The sequence below is a fragment of the Echinops telfairi genome, unplaced genomic scaffold (genome assembly GCF_000313985.2).
Source record: "Echinops telfairi isolate 266 unplaced genomic scaffold, ASM31398v2 ScPeMD7_7469;HRSCAF=8507_0, whole genome shotgun sequence".
Taxonomy (NCBI): Eukaryota; Metazoa; Chordata; class Mammalia; order Afrosoricida; family Tenrecidae; genus Echinops; species Echinops telfairi.
The window spans coordinates 36,676,990-36,681,946 of NW_022111372.1; positions in this window are offsets into that span (position 1 = coordinate 36,676,990).

Below are 4,957 nucleotides of genomic sequence, written 5' to 3' on the forward strand. Positions count from 1 at the left end.
CTCCCCCACCGCCCGCACCCCCTGCCGCTCATCCCCCACCATGTGCTCTCCTCATCAAAGCATGGGCAGTGGGGGCCTCGTGGTGGGTGGGGGCAGGAGTCCAATGGGGAAGGAGGGGGGAAAGGGGCCAGGGATGAGCACCCCAGGCGTGGGGAGCAAGAGAACTAACATCAGGTAGGTGTTATTTTTAAGTAAAAAGCAACACACTCATGCCCACCCCCAGAGAATTCACAGGGGCTCGCATGCACAGAACGTCTCCCATAGGCTCGCTTACACTCCTCACTCCCTGCGCATGCGCGCATTCTCCAGGCTCAGAGCCACGCTCACCGTCTCACGCAGGCACTCATACCCACGCGCTCTCGTGCGTCCCGCCACAGACGCTCTGCATCACGGACTTGTTCATGCACTCCCACACACAGGCACACCGCCCCCGCCCCCCCAACACCTGCACCCCAAACACACCAAACCAAACTCATGAAGTGGCGTGTGTCTCAGAGTGCAGCCTGTGCTGCTAACTGTGCCAGCTGCCCGGGGAGCAGGAGGAGGCTGCTCCTCTAAAGGGTTACCATCTCGGGACCCACGGGGCTGTTCCACACTGTCCTAGAGGGCCGCTGTGAGTCCCTCACACCAAGATGTTCTGTCTCTACTCACGCCTCTGGCCGTGGCCCCTCACAGTGGGGGAGTCCCCAGACCCCTCCCACCTCCCCTGTCTCCCATCCCAGTGCCAGATGGGGCTCTCACGAGTAAGGATGGGGTGTCCTGGTCGGTGTGTGTGTGTGTGTGTGACAGGATGTTCTGGAACATGAGGGACGCTGGGACATTCTGTTCCCCTGGGGCTTCCTCCAGGCCAGCATCCTGAGTGCTGCCCGCCCCCTCCCCCCCAATGTCCAGCAGGGAGGCCAGCCCCTCAGTCTCTCCGGGTGGCCAGGGGGGTGTGGGATCCTGACAGGCAGGGCCTGGCTGCAGCTGTCCTTAGAGACAGTGGACGTCCGGCCTGCTGTGGTTCTGGTTTGAGGCAAGGCTTTCGCTGGGAACGTTGGGGACAGAAACTCCTCCCTCCCATGGCCCACCAGTCAGTTGGAGGGCTTCAAGGACGGATGTAGGGTGCCTATCTCAGACGGTCCCCCGAGACAGGAGACTGTGACCTCGGTCTCTGATCCAACCTCTCTGGGTTCCCCACTCACCCTCTACCAGTGTTGCTTAAATGGATGTCCACTGCCTACTGCGTCCAGGGGCTTCTCTGTGGCTCTGGATGGCCCCAGGCTGTGGGGGTGGGGCTAACTCTCCCTGAGAGCCCTTCACAGACAGCTGTGTCCCCGCTCTCCCACCCTGGGGGAGGAATAGTGGCCATCTGCTGTCTCTGCAGTCTATAGTCTGTGGTCCACACGGGGGCTCCCTCCACAGCTGTCATGGTGACGGCTGGGCAACACCTCCTGTCCTGGGTACCAGTGCCAGCCTGACGTCACTCATCCTATAGCCACCCTGGGGTGGGCACCCCTGTGCCCTGGGCTGATGTGGAGCTGGTTAGGACTGAGTCCAGGCCACCCCCCAGCCCCCAGCCCCTGGGGTTTGTCTCCATGGGGCTCAGCAGGTTCACAGGCAGGCCCCGCTGGTGCCAGCAGAGGAAAAAGGTACCGTGTAGCCTTGCTCAGAAGCACAGGGTACAGCTCAGGCCACACTGCCTGGTGGCCCTCTGGGGTTCTGACCTGCTCTTGAGGACCCCTGGCCATACTCTGCACCTGCCTCTCCCAGTGTTGACCCCACAGGCCTCTCCAGGAAGAACTGGGGATGGGGATACGTGGTTAACGTGCTAAACTGATACCAAGAGGCAGACATTTGTATCGGTGAGAAGTGTTTGGGGAGAAAGGCTTGGTGGTCTGTTCCCCCAAAGCAGCTCAGTTTGGGGGTGGTGGTGTGCGGATCTGGGCTTGGAAGACGGAGTTGCTGGCCAGCCTGCCCTGCTGTTGAGGAGCTGGTCAGGACTCACCTCTGTCCATTGATTTTAAGGCCTGGCTCTGAACCCCTGGTAGAACCAACAGAATCAAGCTCACTGCCATTGATGGAGTCCATGCTGGCTTATAATGACCTTACAGGACAGAGTAGAACTGTCCTTGTGGGTTTCCGGGAGTGGAAAGCCGTCTTTCTCCCGAGGACCATCTAGTGGTTTTGAACTGCTGACCTTGAGGTTAGCAGTCCAATGCTAAATCACTAGGCCACCAGGAGACCTCAGGCGGCTGAAACGTCACACAGACACGTAAGTAGGGGGCACTGAGGGAGCCAGGTTCTGGTTCCAGCTCTGAGAATGGCTTGCTGTGTGACTGTGGGAAGATTTCTCAGCCCCTCTGAGAATCCGGTCCCCACACCCCCCAGCTAACCACAGGCAGTGAATGGAGCGCTCCCTGGCCCCAGCTTTGGAATATTCCCCACCGTCCAGCCCTGCCCCAGGCTTTCTTCTCCAGGGACAGCGCGATTCCAGGGACGACCACCAGGTGACAGCAGAGGCCACCACTAGGCTGCCAGGGCCCTGGCAGGCGGGACCGCAGCGCATCAGGATGAAAGGTCACCTTCATCTGTCCTGGGAACAGGAGGCAGCTGCAGCAAACACCCGCAGAGCTCCCGGCGCTGAGAGCTGCTGGGCAGGGGAAACAAAGCCGTGGGAGACCCTGTCCCCTTGACCCTGAGGTCCGGCAGTAGAGACGGAGGCAGCGAGGCACGGTGGTGGGGGCATTTCCCTACTATAACCCCATTGGTTTCATTGGCTTGTTTATGAAATCATTTGCAAAAAGGAGAGTTGCAAAAAATGAGGGTGGGCATTGTGCTGGGAGCCCCGGGCTCTGGCTGGGGCTCCGCCTGGGACAATGACTTCATACCTCAGATGGCCCCAGCAGAGCTGACCTGTTGCCTGGAGCTTCTGGGTCACTCCCCAACCCCTCTTCCTGGGACAACTCTCTCGGGACAGCCTGTGTCATGCCTGGGTCTGAGGCCTGTGGGGGCAGGGCAGGAAGTAGTCAGGGCGGCCACTCCAGGGCCTCCCAGCAAGGGAGCCTGGCCAGGGGGCTAGAGGTCCCCCAGCCAGATGCTGAATGTGACCACCTTCAGCCAGCCTGAGACCCGAGACCGAGAGAGGCCTGTGCTGAGCCCCAGTTCTATGAGCAGGGTACTCTGCAGGTTAGGGCCCAGCCTGGGTCTGTCTTTGGGAATGGGGTCCCTTTGACTCCAGGGGCCACTGCCACCAGCCAGGGCCTCTTAGGTGGAATGGGGGGTTGGAAGGGAGTCCCACTCAGGCCTGGCCGAGTGAGGGGACACTGGCCAAAGACTGCAGTTGCCATGGGGCCCTCAGATAGTGTGAGCTCCTGGCCACTGGGTGGCTGGCTGCTTGTGGGCTGGGAAGCTCCACACTTCAGGGGCCACGACTCAGGCCTGGCTATGTGTGCAGCCCCAGGGGAGCTGGAGGCTCATTTGCTGGCAGAGCACACCGCACAGGAACGCCCCCCCCCCCAAACACACACAGACTACAGGTATGCATACACACACACTGCACAAAGCCCCACAACCACAATGCACACAGGCCCACCCACATACACCACACACATATATATACAGGCATACATGCACACAGCACACATGTACACATACAACACCCATGCACATCCATAGATAAACACAATCATGCCCATGCATGCATACAGAAACACATACACACACGCACACACAAACCAGACAGATCATACAGGAAACCCAATATAAACCCATGCTCACACACACCAGCACACACACTCTTGTCTGTGGAAGCCATAGCCCTGCTGGTGGCTCTCCCCTCCCCGCTCATGACTCTGGCTGCTTTGTACTTGAACTTGAAGGGAACAATCACAGAAAGACACCCCACACCTGTTTCTCCCTGCCCCCAGTGCCCCGCGTGGTACACTGGCTGCGGACCGCTCAGGGATAGGCTCTTCCAGGGAGACTGTGAGGTGCTCTCAGTCCTGCTGTGTCTTCCTCAGGGGGGAGCCTGGCAAGGCAGCTGCTCAGGGGCGTCCCAAGGTCACAGGGAGGGGGAGTTGCAGGGAGTGGCGTGTGGCACCTGGGAGCCCCTTATCTTTCCCCAGCGGGAGTAAGGAGTGAAGGGAAGGCAGTGATCTTAAAGGGCAGAACTAGCTCCCAACACCAGAGCTAGCCTCCGGTCCAGCTGACGGCGAGAAGGGTGGGCTTGGCGATGTCTCTCAGTGAGAGGGACCAGGGACAAAGCTCCAGGAGAACCCCCAGGGAGCCCTGGCCATTAGTGCTGTGCTCCGTGGGACTTTCTGTGGCTGGTTTTCCTCAAGAGGTCACCAGGCCTTTCTTCCGAGCTGCTTCTGAGCAGACTCCAGATGGGGAGCAGTTGAATGCTTCACTCTGTGCGCCACCCAGGGACTCAGTGGAGGCTGCAGTTCTAAGGTACGTTCCAGAAGGTGGACAAAGTAGGGTACTGAGGAAAGGGGGAGCCACCTTAGGGTGTGGGGTGCAGTTCCAGGTTGACCCTGCGAGCAGCTTGTGCGGTGCATTCCCCATCACACAGCACCCACCAGGTGTGCCCATGCCCATGCCACACACGAGCAGCCAAGGACACATGCCACCAGGGGCTGGAGGGGGCCTTGGATTCCAGCACCTTCTCCCAGAGACTTTTCTGGCCCACGTGGTGCGGCCCCACCAGTCTCCTGAGTGGCGTAGTCCTCCACTCTCAGGCACCCGTCCACTTTCTCACCAATTAGATTTATTGTGGTCTTTTCCTTGAGGATATTTGCAGCAGCACAGGGGGCCCATTCACCAGTCAGTCTCTACACACACACTGGTTACCGACCCTGGTGACACCCTTCTAGCTGTACAGCATCTCTCCCTTCTGAGTTGTTTCCCGTGAACATAAGCTCACTGCCCCTAGCTCTCCTCTCTCATCTTTCCGGTGGCTGTTGTCAATGTGAGC